This window comes from Amphiura filiformis, chromosome 3 (assembly GCF_039555335.1).
Source record: "Amphiura filiformis chromosome 3, Afil_fr2py, whole genome shotgun sequence".
Taxonomy (NCBI): domain Eukaryota; kingdom Metazoa; phylum Echinodermata; class Ophiuroidea; order Amphilepidida; family Amphiuridae; genus Amphiura; species Amphiura filiformis.
In genome coordinates, this window is record NC_092630.1 from 30,765,661 (window position 1) to 30,783,558 (window position 17,898).

At 37.8% G+C, this 17,898-nt stretch overlaps 1 protein-coding gene across 1 annotated transcript in view; it reads left to right on the forward strand.

Annotated features, from left to right (window-relative positions):
* The first annotated feature begins 1,593 nt into the window (after positions 1-1,593).
* Positions 1,594-17,898, forward strand: part of LOC140148346 (uncharacterized) — a 107,437-nt gene continuing 91,132 nt past the window's right edge. Inside the window, 1 exon segment of the mRNA XM_072170270.1 lies at positions 1,594-1,797. The gene's annotated coding sequence lies outside the window, so the exon portion shown is untranslated.

Consider the following 17,898-nt stretch of genomic DNA (forward strand, 5'->3'; position numbering starts at 1 on the left):
TCAAGGCGTGACCTTTGTTTATATCGTAAACAACTTGGACATATTGATTTGGTTGTTTGTTTCCCGTGCTTGTTCTTCCACACTTGCATAAAATCAGAAAAGAAAATCTTCTCTGATAAAACTATTAAAATATATTAAAAAAATGTATACCCCAAATTGTGCAACAAAAATCCCTCTACCAAAAACAACTTAACAACAACACATTGATAAACAAAACCCGGGCAACAAAATCACCATCATCAACAACATTACACCGCAACACAACAACAAAGTCCAAACAATAACAGCAAAACAACAACAAATTTGACACTTAATTGCAGCTTGAACAACCAGTTAAAAATATAGATATACCGCAACAACAACAACAACAACACTCCTAGGAATGTCTCTTAGGAACGAGAAGGCAAAGGAAAGAGGAAAAATGGTTCTTGCCTGAAAATCAAGAGAAAAGGATTCTTTGAATCCCAAAAGGGTTCTTTCTGGCATTTATAGAACCTTTTCAGGTCTAAAATGGTTCTCAGCATTTCCAGAACCATTTTGGTTCTATGCTCAGATTAATACCGTCTACAGAACCTTTTTTCCAAGAGTGAACAACTAGTTCAACATTTACGTTTAAACAAAACAGCAACAAAAATAACAACATCAGCAATAAACCCGATTTCAATAACCAGCACTGAGCAAACATAAAATTCATATTCAAAGAAAAAAAAATTTCAACATTTAAAAACATTGTTTTTAATCCATTAAATAATCAACGGAGTCTAGGCATGCTATTTATTTGTCCTCATTTTTTATATGGCGCAATGGATTGATACGAAAGGCTGAATTAAATCAAATTACTCCCCCCAAAAAAAACCCCAACAACAACAACACACACACACACCCCCACCCACAAAAGTAAAACCCCAAATTCAAACGCATTCAGGAATATTCTGTTTCGTTGTAAAATGGTAGTTTTTGCCGCATTTTTGATGCCAACACTCGGGTGCTAGCTGCATGCTGTGCAAATTGAACATTAGCATTTTATCTCGTTAAAATTGTGAAGATCACGTCATCTATTTTAACTAAATTAATGATTTTGTGTTGCTTTAAATGCAAGGAAACATTTCCAATAATTTTGTTGTGATTGTCGGCTTGTTAACCGGAATAATTGACAGGACGGCATGCAGCGTTTTGATTGGCTGAAATAACCATGCCTGGAAAACTCTTGACCATTCACAAAACACTACTGAAACGCGTTAGGAGCGGACTTATTAAACCCGGGTTTGAACACTAAGTAAAAAGTTAGATACACCAAAATGCAATTTGTATCCAGCTCATTTCTTGAGGAGAATTATGTTCACAAGACGACCAAGTCATAAGTTTACATTCGGAACTAAACAGCAGCAGGGCCCTGACTTCGCGCCGCGCTAACTCGTTTGTTTACACAGCAGGTGTATTCTGACGTCACCGAGTGCCGATGAACCCCCATGAACAACAATGGTGTTCTGCAACAAATAGTCCTGAGAACGGTGCACTTGTCACTGTGCATGTCCTGTATGCTTCAATATTGCACATTAATATTAAATATAATTATATGATATCATAACCGTGACGTTTTATTGGATTATACGCAATTAGCTGTGTCAAAGTGACCTGTTTTGTTGTGAAACTGCGCAATGATATAGTTTTTGTTTATCGATGTTTGGCTGAGCAGTTGTGGTACACAAGACTCGATGTCCAACCAGTCTCCGGAAATCAGCCCGGTTTCTCCTCATTTCTCGCTTTTGAGACTAAATTGAGCTTTTATATACCCAGGTAAGTGGATATTATCTTGTCTTTAGACCATTTCGTGAACTCACGAGGCTCTGAAGTGCCAAATTGCCATATTTTTAATATGTATTTTTGTTGTTATTTGTGGCATGCAATGGCTTTCTCCGTGAATAAATAATTTGCATACTGAATACGACCCACCGTGCATGTGAAACGTGGTCGATCGGGCATTGGGGAAGTCCTGTGTGGGACCTTATTTACATAATTAATGCCTCTGATTTTCTGCGAAATACTCAATTTGGGTAAATGTCGTTGGGAGCAAACTACGGGACTTCAAGAATCGTAAATTTACGAGAGTTTTGTAGAGTTTAAATTCTGTGTTCGATTTCATCGGCCCATTGAGTGTATACCGTTGTGTGTTACACAGTGCGAGTGAGTCGTGAGCTATGTACCAATGTTTACATAGGCCAGCTCGCTCGCGGCTCACTACAGTCGCACCACTGATAGCTTTTAAACCAGACATATTCGTGTATCACAGGCAGGGAAGTGCTAGGGATATTGCTCAATGTCATTCTTGTTTATGCCTGGGTTAAGATTTGTTTTATTCCTTTCTCAGGAAAGGCCAGCGCCTTTTGTAAACACTGATAAACAAAATCCAAAGCTGGATATGTTGATTCGGAACCACGGTATTATAATGACAGTTTTGTATTGATCATGCTGTTGCACACTGTCTGGGTTGATGGATGAGTGGTGTGGTAGCCTGGTGTTGTATACCAGGGTGATGGGGTGGGTGGTATGGTACCATACATTAACATGGCGATGCCTCATCATTTCCTAAATCAAGCCTAAAAGCTGACGCTGCTACTTGTTTTCTTGGGGAAATTATGTCCTTATCAATAAAGGGGAGGGTACCGAAAGTTTTTGGTCCTTCCAGAAGGCGGGGAAACTGCACATAATTATATAGCCTGACAATCGGTCCCGGCAATCGGTAAACTTTCACTATTCATGTTGTGGGGAGCAGCATTGTCCCATACTATCACAATAAAGTTATCCCAGTTGTGGAGCATAATCTTGGTGTCAGAAGTGGGAATTTAAAAAATCTGATTGAAAAATCATTTTGAGTGTCAGAAGTGGGAATCAAAATGGTGTCAGAAGTGGGATTTAAATATGAATATTATTAGGTGGGATTACAGAGGCGGTGACGGATTGTGGTGTCAGAGGTGGGATGGGTTTTCTTTTCACCTGGCCACATCCCTGGAACCCATAACAAAACATTTGTCATTGATTACTAGCTATTACTAGTATGTTCCAATTGTCACAATTCAAGTTTGAGGTGCAGTGCAGGTGACCCCTTGTGAAAATTCTCAAATGAAGTGCCATATATTTTGAGCATTCTTTCTTTTTGGATGATCTGTAGGGAGACATAGCTGTATCCCTCAGCATGTGTATTTGTCAAACACAAGTGTTTGGTCCTTCCAGAAGGCGGGGAAACTTTTATGTTAGGCTTTTGTTAAAATTTAGTCTGGTATGAACAGTTCAAATGCATAATTTGCATTATGTTTTGATGAATCAAGTGTAAATATCTTGGATCCAAAACATATTTATGAACGCCCACATCATGGACAGTTCAAATCCAAAGTCACCAAACTTGGTTTGATCAAAGTTGCATTATGGGAACTTTTATGCAATAATGGTGTTCGAGGTCATACGGAGGTCATTTGAGATCAACTTGTAACATTGGCTGCAAATGAAAAAAAATTGTCACATGAACAGTTCGAATCCACTTGAAGCCAAACTACGCTAATTGTGAACCTTCATTCTATAGTGCTGTTCAAGGTCGCTCACATACTGAGGTCAAAGGTCGATGAGGTCAACATATAATGAAAACAAATTCTCACATACACAGTCAAATTGCAGGCAAACTTAATCATAGCTGCACTATTATAGACCAGATTTATGGGGAGGGGGGGGGGGTTAAAAAGTGGAACTTTTGTGAATTTTTCCTTTATATTTATTTATTTTATTACCGGTATTAAAGGTGCTGATTTCAAATTATACTGTCAAAAAGATGACCTTTTTGTGAATTTCTTCTCAAAAAAGCTCCCAAAATGTTTCGATTATTAATGTTTTACGGAAAAAAAAGAGTTAAAATCCTTCCCAAGCCTTTCGGCCCATTTGGTGCCGCCTATCTCATTAAAAGTGATTTAAAAAAAAATGACAATGTGGAGAGACACATCACACCCCTGCACCCCTGGCTATGACTTTGGTAGTGTTCACTTCAGGGCTGTGCAATAACGAGCCCCGTGGGGGTAAAATTTTGAACAGCCCGCAAAAATTGCTCCCCGACCTGCCAAAAATCGCTTGCTCCTCCTTCTCGGCTCGCCAAAAAATCTTTGCCCCCTTTGGACATGCCAAATTTTTGAGATATGTTGCGAGCGCAGCGATCAGGAAAATTTGCATATTAAATTATTTGCATATTAAAGCCCCATAAATGTGTGCCAAAATTGCTCCCCCCCTTTTGGCTCACCAAACATTTCTTGCCCCCCCAATTTTACCCTCCTACCAGAGCTCATATTGTACAGCCTCACTATACCCATATTTTTCTTAACTCTTTAATATGGAATGGAAACAAAAAGGCCAGCTAGTTTTAACTACGAAGAGGGGGAGGACCCCCCCTGTAAGATTTTTTATCCATCATAAAAAATGCACACATTTACACCCAAAAGATGTAAGCTACCCGTAGATCCATCCTTTAAGGCTTTGCGCTCATTTAAGTGATAAAATTTTTACCCCAGCACCTTACCTGGGGTAGAACCAGCCGTCAAAGATGACCATGGGGGGAGGGGGGGTGATGAAGCCCACCATTGGTTTCTACAGTAAAATTAGTGATTATTTTGGTATCACTGGATAGAGGAGACGCATAGCTATAATACATTGGTACTAAATATAACTGTATATGATGTTTATATATAATTGAAAATTATTCCGTGTTACAAAATATGAGCATGTTTCTACAGGCGCTTTGCTAAAGTTGCCGCCAAATGGATAACGGTATCTTACCATTATCTTACTGTTTAAGCTGCTGTTTCCACAGGCAGGTTTTTGCCGTTGGTGTGTTCATACCGTTTAAGCTCAATGACGTCATGTGACCCAGCTACCTGTTGAATAACAGCCATTTTGCCCTGATTTTGTTAGATACACGGCAAGTCACCGCTTCGATCTGTTTCTACAGAAAATCTACCCGCGTCGTCAACGGCAAAAACCTACTCCAACAAGGTTTCTGTTGCCGTTGAAAAGGTGTTGCGAAAAGGCGTTGGAGGCTGTTTCCACATGAGTGATTAACGGTTCCATACCGTTATCATAACGGTATTTGGCTCTGTAGAAACACGCTCAAAGGCTCAGTAGTTTTAGGTTTTATGACTGAACAAAATATCTACACACCAAAGAAGGCACTATTTATTGTAGGAAGTAGTAAATGGTAGACCTATATTAGTTCGAAGGTTACCAATGATGCATTACCTCATAGAAAAAGAATTATCCTAGGGCCTATTTATTATGTTGGTAATAGGCCTATTCAATTTTTATTTATGCTGTGTACCTTTGCCATACCATGTCAAATGTGAAATCAAATGGGGTGTGCCTGTGTGTAATCCATGTATGTAAGAGAAAATGTAGAAAAGAAGGAAGGACATGCTTCATTAAAAACGTAAATTCATTTGTTATGCTCATTGTGGCAACATGTAAAGAAAATTTCTGGGTGTTATTTGAAATGGACACTGATCAGCAGAATATGTCCTGCAACAACATCATGATTAGGAGTAAACACTAGGATCCACAACATGCTCATCTATCAGGGCTCAGTTCTTTAACCCCAATACATTTGCACATTCATTGAATGACCTTTGATAATTTGAGTACAAAAACTCATACCCTGAACTTGAGGTCAAATTTTGCACTATGATTGTTTAATTGAGGTTATTGAACTATGCCATTGGGATGAGGCCATTGTGGTCCATAGTGAAAGTTTGGACTTCTTGTGAACTTGTCACAGTGGCTTGTGTAGCCTAATTGTTGGTAATTTCAAGTAAGCGGAACAGAATTATAAGTAATTTCAAGTAAGTGGAACAGAAATATAAGTTCCAAATTAATGAACATAGAACAAAATCAACTAGGCATTAATGTATTTTGCCTTCTATGCCATAATGTGTTTGTTTGCGTAGCATTTGTTTTTTGTTCTAGGGATTGTTTACCCAGCAAAATGGCTGGTCTGTAGAGTTCATTTCTAGAGCCATATGACAACAAAGCAGTGAATACACAGCTGCCAAGCTGCTGTTAGTATTGTTTGTCCAAACGAATTTCTTGCCCCAGTTAGTATTTATCTTATTTTCATGTGAATATCCAATTATATTTAGCCAAAAATGCTAGTAGGGGAAAATGTTGTTTCACACTGCACCAACATTAAATGGTTTTCACTTCAACCCAAGTGCACTTAGTATGAGTGAGCAAGGGTGTGTCCATAGAGGCGCCGGAAATTTGGGGGGGGCACATCTTGCATTTTGTGTTATTCATGCCCACTTGCCCATCAAATACTGAAATTCACTTTCATTTTGGAGCTAAAATAGTCTGAAATTGAAAGTTTTCATGCGATTGATGCAAATTATGTCCCAGTAAAACCAGCACAAACTATGCTCGTCTCCCCTAAATTCTAATGCTTCTGCCTCAACAATAATAAATTACTGATTTTTGTGGCTCATTGGGCCAAATTTTGGGCAAACTTGTCATATTGGCACAAGCTGAAAATCTGTAGAGGGATGACTGTGGGCAGGGGCATCACTGTGCTTGACAGTGTTGCCAAAACTTTTCAGTGCCAAGGTGTACAAAATGTATGTGGCAAATTAGCTAGCCAGGCCACGGTGTATGACTACCAAGTACTGTATTCATTTCATTCCAATAAGTGCCCACACCCCAATAAGCGCCCACCCAGGGTATTTTCAATTTGCTAAAGGTACCATTAATGTTGAAGTGACTGATAGACATTGATACAGTGAAATTGCTGGAGGATTTGAAGTCCTGTGTAAACTTGCAATACATTTACTGCTTTACTGCATCAGAAAAGCTACTAGAACGTCTCGGGACCCTTTTATAATTACGATAAATTTGTCTCTAATAAACGGCCCTTGCGAAAAAATTAGGTAAACCAGGTAAAAAATAAGCGCCCAACCAAAATGACTTTGTAAAGCGCACATTAGGAATGAATACGGTAGCCCAATTGAACAAATTTTAAAGTGTCAAATAACAGATATTTGGGCGGTTTTATTCAAATTTGAATGTAAATTATTCAATTGGGCAGACTCCAAAAGCACTGAGTCAACGGTCATTTTGAGGTCAACATGTAAAATAGGCTGAAAATGGGAAAAAATGGTTTCTAATGAATAGTTACTATAGATGTTGTTCACTACCCATGTCCTCGGATGGCCTATTTGGGACCGCCCTCCCTAATTTTTTACTAAGTAGAAATTTTCGTGAGGTTTCTAATTTCGCGAGTGGACATAAAATCGCAAAAATAAAAACTCGCGAAAATAACCTTTTGCATTAGGTTTCTATTGTATCAATATCAAAACCGCGAAATTTAATTCTCGTGCAATTGACAAAATCACGAAAATATTGACTTTTACAGTATTACCAGAAGTAAGCCTGAAACCAGGTGAGACTTGTGGTTTCCTATCAAATCCTGTTGTTCAAGTTGCTGATATATCATTCAATAAACGTGAATTAAATTAAAACCTTTTAAGGGGAAAGTTGTTTGTTTGTCTGCAGTTTATGTGGTATGGTGTGTGCGCACAGTCGCACACTGCACAGTGTATGTCAAACACGTTTTTTGGTTGTAAAAAATGAATATTTTTTATTCGTAACAATTATTCAAAAGCACAAAATGTCCCTTTATTTGGAATAAATGGTGCATATTGGTAACCTTTAATGTGCAGAAAGAGCTAATTGTAATGTCGGGTTGTAACCCAGTTCTGGTGCCCTTTGCTCGATGCAGATGAGTTGCCGTATTATCAAGTTATTTTGAGCCAATATGGTATTAATTGTAATAAATGAAATGATAAATAACAATAAAATGTAGGGCAGTGTGTGTGTGTTCATCCGTGCAGCTGATGGAAAGTACGGTTCTGTGGAGGAGATCGGGTAATTAAGTTGCATGGGCAATTAACCAAGGTTTTTAATTTTTTAATGATCCTAAATGAGCATTTGCATTCATTTTATTTAATTTTCTGACAAATGCAAGTTTACAAAAACAATTAATTACATTTGCAGATATTTACAAATTGTAATTAATTTTGGTGCACAATTTAGTTTCATACAAAGGTTTGAAACAGCTGTTTGAGGATTTTTTTCCAGACAAGACCCCAAATAAAAGCACTTTACGGTCTATGGACAAGTCTACAAAAAAAAAAAAAATCAAAAAAAAAATGTTTATAAAAGGGGGAAAGCTCTCTTTTGAAGTCAAAAGCAAGCCTTGAAAGAAGCAGGCACTGGGAGCAAATTTGCCCTCATAAAGCTACTAATTGCTCCTGGTCCTTATAAAATTTGCATGAATGAGGAGCAATTTTCCAAAACAAGTTGCTCCTGGTTCCAGATTTGCACTTGATGCAAAAGTGATGAAAAAGATTTTATTATTTGAAAAAAACGTAGATAGATATTTATATAGCGCTTTATCCGGTAAACAGCATCAAAGCATTTTACATTTATTCCGCCTGTCATTAGAATATGTCGGAACCACGTTTGCTGCCTACAAATGGCGCAGGGTTCATCAGTACTACAACTACTGTGACTACCTCTAACAGCTTCCCATTGCACCTGGGTGGGGTGAGGCAAGCGAGGCAATTGCTCCTGTTTCTTCAGAAATTGCTCCTGGTTCTTGTAAAATCCCAGTGAACCAGGAGCAATGTTCAAAAGTATATTGCTCCTTGCTCCTGGTTCCAGTCCGCTTATTTCAAGGCTTGGTCAAAAGTATGTTTTCATTTCTGTATATTACTGTTTGTACCTTTTACAATCAAGCTAAATACTCATTAAATTATAGAATTTGACTGTCAAAGGCATTTATCACACTAACAAGCCTTGAAATAAGCAGCTCCTGGACTTTGTAAAATTTACATGAACCTGGAGCAATTTTCTAAAACAAATTGCTCCTGGTTCCAGTAAATTGATGCAGCTGTGCTTACATGCTGTATTGTATATGCAGAAAAGGATTTACTTTTTAAAAATTGCTCCTGTTTCTTCACAAACTGCTCCTGGTTCTTGTAAAAAACAGTGAACCAGGAGCAATGTTCAAAAGCAAATTGCTCCTGGTTCCAGTCCACTTATTTCAAGGCTTGCACACTAACAATTTGAAATAGTTGTTTTTGTGTAATTATTTAATGCAAAACAATAAATATCATCCAGTGGAATACACTTCTCAGTTTATGAAAGTAACTGTTTGTACTTCCAAGTCATTTCAGGAAGTAAAAACCTAAACTGATCACCACCTTTTCTAATCAAAATTGAATAACAAAGATAGGTGGTAATTTCTAATGGTTCTGCACCCATTGTTTATTATTTTTCTCACAAATAAGGAACTAAAACCTAAACTGTTGATTGTAATCGCTGTATAATCATATGGAATGTAAACAAAAATTTGCCAGATTAGTTTTGATATTTATATTAGTATTTAAAATGATATACATTAGCTATTTGTTTGAGCATACAATTTTATCTTGTATAATACATGATGAGCAAGATTTGTGCTTGTCAAATTGTTTCCTTTATGGAGGAAAGGTGCCCTACTTTATGACCTTTTGTCAAGGGTTGAAAAAGGCGATGATTTCGCGCTGTTTATTTCTTTTGCCTCATTGATTTCAATCAGCCAGACTTGGGTATAAGGCATACAGTTAGCATTCCCCCTCATTTATTTTTTTTCTCAGAAGAAGTGTCACACATGTGTGTTCTTGCACATCAGGGGAGAAAATATAAGCACGTTTGGCTCTTGACAAAGCTACAAACATTCTGATAGTACAAAAGCAGGTCTTTTGTTGTGTCATGTGTTGATGGCAGCCATCTTTTTGAAGGAGTTGAAAAGAGATATATGTCTGCTTCTAAATAAGTGACAATTTTAATACTTGGAAGTGCCAGTAGATATTTGGGGTCAGGTAAGGTGACCTTGTTTTCCATTTGTAGGTGTTCTTATGTAAATTAACTGAGCATTGGACTCACAAACAGGAGGTTCAGGGTGCAGATTCAGGTGGTCAGTGGATTTACATAACGGTCCAATATTTTTGTCATAGTTCAAATCTGTAAAAAACCAAATCAAACAATTAAAGGGAAAAAAACACCACACCACAATGGCGTAGCTAGGGGGGAAGGGGGAAGCTTCCCCCATGAGAAGTCTTTCCCCCTCTTGCTCCCCTTCCTGTGCAATGCTGATTGCCCTGATATTTAACATTTTTAGGCTTTTTTTCTTGTACTTTAGCCCATTTTTGACCATTTTCGTCAGAGTTTGGTCCCCTTGAAAGTTGCCTTGCTTCCCCTTTGCCCACCCTCTGAAAAAGTGCTGGCTGCGCCACTGCCACACCATGTCATGAGTTCTCCTGAAACCTGGGAATGGGGGCAGTGGGCACTCACTAAAAATGGCTGACAGGGATATGTGGCCACATTGACCCCCATTTTCAACTCTCTCTCTCTCACTGTGAGTCTCACCCAATGGAATCCCCTTTTTTATTTTGCTGGCACCCAAAGGCCCCAATAGTTCTCGGATTTGAGAATTTGTGTTCTCATTAGACTCGTTAGATTTTGGTTCTCACTTAATGACCCCTTTCTTTGTTAAATCTCTCACCAAAAGACCCCTAGTTTTGAGTCACTGTCCGAACATACCTGTCGCTACACAAATCAAATGCTCTCTGGCCAGAAACTCAGGTTTTCTTCCCTTTGTCTCAAATGAATCCTTAATTTAGTTGGGCGTTAATTTATTTAAATGTAAACATATCACTAAATACCATTGCATTATATAATAAACCCACACATTTTTTGAGTAGGGTGGGACAGGGGGAATGGGGAAAGGTGCCACAAAAGTAGTCATTTAATTTTATGTATTGCCTCATTCTTCCATCTCACTCGCCATTTACATGTATGGTGTTTGCGAATCAAGGAAATGAACCAGTTCCACGTATTGGAGTATGTGACATCGGTGAATAATCAACGCGTGTTAGGTATGATGGCAAGCTCAAGCACATCCATTAATTGCATTGGTAGAAGTCTGTGGTAATTAATATATGGGTCAGGTTCAGACTTTATTTCTGTTGACAAATAAAAGCGTGGATATAGCCATTAGGTGGATTAATGATGAATTTGACCTTTTTTCTTACAACTTTATAATAATTTTTTGTCCATTAAGATAATTAGGAATGAGTGACTATCTTGTAGTCCTTCTGCATTTAAAAGAACATCTTATCTGTTTGAATTTTCTAAGGTCATTTGCAGTGGCGGCACCAGAATTTTTTTCGGGGGGGGTTGTGGTCAAGGCAAAATTGTTTGCACAAAATTGTCACAGAAAGTGGACATTTTTGCCTCAAAAAGTGGGGGGGGGGGGCGGCAAGAAAAATATGGGGGGGGTAAATGCCCCTTGCCCCCTGTAGCGCCGCCATTGGTCATTTGTGTACACTGTACAATAAAAATACAGGTAATCTAATATGTATGCCAGGTTTCACTTTTGAAGTCAAACAGATCTTGAATGAACAGAAATTCACAAATCAATTTTAAATAGAGCATTATCTTCTTTTTTTTTTTTAAGTGTATTGTGTTAATTGTAATTCAGGCGGCGGATGACATGATCGAGCCGGCAACTCGTGAAACCGCCCGGCCGTATGGCATTTTCCATATACTCGGTTAGTTTTGTGGGGTTCATTATCGAACCCCAACGGTTTTAGCTTGTATTTATATTATTTATCAACATAGGCCTATTTGTTTGTGATATTTCAAGCGTTTTAAAATTTCAAAATAATCCCATTCAATTACACGGTTGATTGATGAAAATTTACTGAATTTAGGGAATGCACGTCATACACCACCTGTGTAATTTGTGCATTGCAGTGTAAAAAAAGTCTTTGATACAATTGTAATCATTAATTAAGGTACTTTTAATAGAATCTTTGTAAGGAAACCACTTGGTAACCATGGTAACATCATCTTACAAAGAATATAGGAAACAACCCAAATTCCTGATTGTATCATGTTTAGTTTGCATTGTAAGCTACAAGCAGCGATTGTGGTCTTCTGCCCTACTTTTGTGTGTGTACAAACTCGTCACTTCGTATGATGGACATCTTTTATTGATGAAGAAACTAAACAAAATTGATGCGTTTGCTGATGATAAATGTAATCATTTGGGTTTGAGAAAAGAAACTGTGTCTGTAGGATCCATTATTTAAAAAAGTAAATTGACAACCACAGTGTGGGAATATTATGCATAATACATAATGCATCCAGTACCAATGAAAGGCCTAAAAAATGTATCGCCTAAACAAATGTGTATTGCCTTAAAGCTCTGAAGTCAGAATCAGTTGTTCGGTATACTTTTCCTCTTTTCTGAAGTGTTTTTATTTAATTGTTAGGTATGATTTTTGCCTTGTTCGTACACAGATGTGATACCACAATATTGTACTTACCATAGGTGATGTGGCAGAGGGACAGACTACCCCCTTGGAAAAAAATATTTTGGGTAAAAAGAGTGAAATCTTGGTGTGGGGATTCGATATGGTGGCCTGATGTGCTGTATAGCTTTGTGTCATGTTATTCGCATATTTATGAATATTAATGAGCTTATTTGCATATTTTGCCTACATTTTCATTAAATCACTAAATCACTCTGCACCTTTGTGTGGGGACCACCTTAATTACGAACCACATAATTCTAGTTGAATTCCTTTTCCAAAAGTTCCAACTGGTATTTTGCCCCAACAGAATGATAAGCCTGAGTCTGGTAGCGCTGTCTGTACCTGCTTGATTTTAACACCGGTGTCAGTATTTCCATATTTTATGAATTATATCACTTTAATGTTCCCATAACAATGGCTATAATAGCATACAGAATGGGAAACATAAAATGTTAATTTTTCTCCTTTTTTTTTGCTTCAAACATCAGGATGATGATGTTGATGATGGCAGTAATGAAAGGATTATCAGAGGATTAATAAAAAGTTAATTTCTTTCACATGCGTCCCATGCATACATGCATAGCGTTGTCAATAAGCATCCATTCATGTGAATGAGTCATAATTGTATTTAGTCACTCACTATCTCATTCATTCCGACTACTGGGTGAATTCCATATATGGCACATAAAAAATATAGCTTAAATTGGGAATTGATTGCAATTTCAATGTAGTATTAAATTGTCATTGGTGAAAATTTGGGTAGCTAACTAATTTATCGTCAGACAAGATTAACAAAAGTGCACAATAATTTTATTGGCTGTTCATTTCCCCTGTGCGCTAAAGTTTATTATTTGATTATTTGTTTCTTTTGTTGGTGAGTTTTTGTTTGTTAAATTGTTATAATAATGGGTAATGTTTTGATAGAAATGATTAGAAATCCCCCTTCGTGATCATGTGATAAAGTGTTTGTAAACAAACGAATGTGGTAAAAAAAATAAACGAGGCTGTCTTTAAGTGTTATCTAATATAAAAATCTATAAATGAGCTATTGCCAATTTGCCATTTACCTAAGCAATATAATTGCTTTGCTATTATTACACCGGTGATCTAGCAGCTTTGGACTAGGTTAGCGGGAATGGCACGGAGAGCTAGTATAAACTTGAGAATGATGTGAACTCTCTTTGCCCATTGCAGTCACTGACCCTTACAAGCGGACTCCTCGCTCGCTCGCTCGTACATATAGTCTCTCTCATCAACCCACAGGCTATCAGTGGCTAAAGCATTGTTGCACAGTTAATACTGAATGTATAGCAAGTGGCGAGAGTATCGAGGAAGAGATTGTCCAAAATCTGATGGAATGCCATGGGGGTAATCTGTCCATTAATATTCCCATTTAGTCATATCTAATTTGTTGTTGGATGGTATCTTTAACAAAGAAAACAGTGTTTTGTCCTTTTATTTTGTTGCCGTTGCAAATATCATGAATATCAAATATGTCTTGGTTTTCGTCAGTTTGGCAGATTTTGATTTCAAGTGGCCAGTATTGATGACTCAAAAGTTGTATCGGATTGGCTCGGGTTTGGACAATTAAATTAGCTTAACTCAATTCAAGACACCTATCTATGCATTTGATATGGCTCAATATTGTTTTCTTTTTTTAAGGTGGTGTTAAAGCATAGCCATACTGTCCCATGAGTGTTTGACCTGGAGTCTTTCAATTTCATTTCACCAAAGAATCTTCTAGCCAGGCCATGGGAACAAGTGCTGTATTGTTTACATTTGTGTGTGTCATTGTTTATTGTTGTTTACAAATAAAATCGCTAAGAGCCACGAATCTCAATTCATCGTCACTTGTCAATCAGGGGGCGGATAATAGAAGATAAAGTCGACCTGCTAGTCCTGTGGAGTGTGCATGAGCAATTTGTTTTTTGCTATGCAGTTTTTTTTTTATCCTGGTGCATGACTTGAACTCTTGTGATTTCTTGCCTTTAATTGTTGGTTTATATTTGGCAAAGTATTTTGTTTGAGCATTCATGTGTGTACTTACAGAGTCGTGTGTAGACAATAGGCAACAAAGCCATTGGTTAACTTCCCCAGTAGGCATAGTGCCATATATCCTGTTCCTAACAATACACAGCCTTATGATTTTTTATGTTAAAATGTCGCGTTATAACACAGGAAAGCACAGAAAATATTAATGTTAAGGTGGACATGTCACGACAACAAGTCTGTAAAGAAAAAAAAATATATATTAGTTTCTTCATGTTGATTTAAAATGCACCAGTCCGTCAGCACAAACAAATCTCAGTTGCTTGCATTTGCAATCTAAGAGAGTAAACTTTATCATAGATATGTTTTGCCAAGAGTGCATGTGGGGATTAAGTCAAAAACACAGCAATCAAATAGTATCAAACGGCAATGAATACGAAAAAAGAGGTGTCTGACTCTCTTAAGCACAACAGTTGTTACTGTGTGTGGACTTTGCAGGACAACAAGGGACAGAGGATTCCGCTTTCACTGTTGACACACCATCTGCAATGTTTTGAAATGAAATTGAAATGGTAGGTCCGTAGACAGCATCCCTGCAAGCAGATAGCCCACCGCAGGGAATACTTGCTTGTCTTGTTACATTGTATAGTGGACCAAATTTTGTGTGCATTACAAATACAAATAAAATATGTGATTATAAACTGGTCCCTCGCGAATGGCTCTCGCAGCGTCTTTTTCTATATTTCTTTTTTTTTCGTAGCTTTTAAAGTAAGAAAAAAAAGTGAACTGGTGATATATACAGGTAATATAGCTTCGCTGATTGTACTGATGAAGTGGAGAGGAAGGAAGAAGTAAAGATTGCGCAAAGTGGATAGAATTGATGGATGCAGGTGCCTGTGTGGTTATGTTTCAAGTCAATTGGGCGATTACCCTTAATTATCTGCATATATCGCTTAGGCTAGTAGGCTAATACTAGAACATTGCATGCAAAGAAAGGGCATATAGGCTATATATTTTACTTTTTTTCTGGAGGGGTTGTAACACTTGTGATAAAACAAATTGTGTTTAGAATGTATTTTGTTAAATGTTCCAAAATAAAGTTGAACGATCATTGAAAAAAGTTTTACATTTACAATGTCTGGATAAAGTTCATTTCTTCCTCTCTTACCTGCTTACTTTCACTAGGATCCACAATGACAATATGCTCATCTATCAGGGCACAGTTCTATAACCCCAATACATTTGCACATATCATTGAATGACCTTTGAAGATTTGAGTACAAAAACTCATACTCTACAACATGAGGTCAAATTTTGCACTCTGATTGTTTAATTGAGGTTATTGAACTATGCCATTGGGATGAGGCTATGTGGTCCATAGTGTTTGGACTATTCACTTGAAGTTAAGTCAATCTGGGGGTGGGATAGAGTGTGTGTTGTATTAGTTGCAGAGGAACAGGAAATAAAACGTGTAAGTTTTGAACAAATTCACAATTTCAAATAGCAAAGCCCACAGCCCAGTTTTCAAAACAACCAAACAAGATAGGAATCTACAAAATGTAGAACCAAAATGGGGTGGGCATGGGGATTCCCCTCTCAGAAGTGCATGGTACTTACTCTCACACAGTGGCGGCACTACGGCGGGCAAGGGGGGCATTTTCCTCCCCCAAAATGTTTTTCTTACCCTCCCCCCAGTTGCCACCCCAGTAAAAAACCCAAATTGCGCAAATTTCCACTTTGTGTGGTAATTTTTTGCAAAATTTGTTGATTTTGCCCTCCCCCTGAAATTCATGTTTCCCTGGCCCCATCCTCCCCCCCCCACCCCCAAAAAATCCTGTCACTGCCACTGCTCCCACAACATTTGATGTAACTTGTAAGGAGTGCTTTCTGTACAAATTTTGTTACATTGTATGTCTATGAAATGGTAAAAATTGCAATATTAGGCAAAAAAATAATGAATTTGCGGCTAAAAATGTGCAATCTTGATTTGGTCCTACTGTCCTTGCTCTCAACAATGTTTAGTATTCTGAAACCAAAGTTAATAACAAATCCTGTGTTCACCATTTTATGTTACTGAATTATATATGAAGCAAAAGAAGTATACTATCAGAATGTTTCATTTAATATTCTGTCCGCATCTCCAACTGACCATTGGACGCTAATAACACTTGCATCATATTGAGGAATCAAATTTAAAACCGTGGCTTACAGATGTAAAAAATCTTATAAATCATGAATCATCCTATGGATTTCTGGCGAGTAGAGAGCAGTCGATACTTTTGATTGAAACACAGATGACAAGAGAAAACATTGCGTTAGCATGCAGCCTATGGAGGGATGGATTTTTTTTCCTCCTTCCTGGCTGTAGTAGATGCCTACACACACAATACTAGGGCAGTGAACCTGTCATCATATACATTGGCATCGCCATCAAAGATGAACGAGATGGACGCAGTTTCCAAGTTCATGAGAATATTGAGGAAAATAAAATGTCAGGACAATACAAATAATGTGCTGATATTTATTGACATGTTTTGATTTTATTGGTTTGTTTTGTTTGTGTTTGTGGGTTTACTTTAGGATAAAGTATGTTTGCGTTGAAATTTTTGGATGTGGTTTGTGGATAAATTCACAGATCATGGAGGATTTGTGACAAAATGCAGTGTTTTGACCAGGGTTATAGCTAGCCCAAGTTGAGTGCCAATTACTATCCAATTAGAGCGCTGGCTCGGGGTACAATCTTTTTAGTGAACGCGAGTTATCTGGGAATAAGCTCTGGGGTATCACCCCCCTAATTTTTTTTTTTTTTTTCTTCTTATGATGAAAAATCATTTACTAAAAAAAATTAAATTTAAATTTGTTTTATTTATTTATTTTTATTTTTTATTTTTATTTTTTATTTAAAAAAAAAAAATTGTGCCGGGCGGACAGCACCAGTCCCGGGCGGGGCCGCCCGGCGCCGCCCACCGTAGCTATAACCCTGGTTTTGACCCTATTTATAAGGAAAACCAGTGTGCATTCATACATCCCATGTGATGCCATGATGCAATCACCCCAAGTCATATACGCACACAATCGCAGGCCAGGCCAGTGAAACCAGACTGGTCGATGATCTTGTGCCTGGTACGTGAGGGGTCTTAAGATTTGATGCCCAGGGATACCAAGTGACTTCTTTGTTCATCTTCTATCCTTTTTGTTCCTTCTTTCCCTTCTGATAGCAAAACACCATGGGCTATGATCATAATATTGATGTGTTTTGTATAAACAACATTCTCCTCCCCCCCCCCTTCCATCATAAAATTGTGCATAATCAGCTTTTAAGTCCCTTCCCCCCCCCAACATCATAAAATTGTACATAATTAGCATATGCACCCCAGTAACTAGACCCTTGGAAATTGAAAGCCAAGCCTACATATATATCAGTGAACTGTTGTGTGTGTGTGGGGGGGGCTCGGAGGGTCGGGTGTTT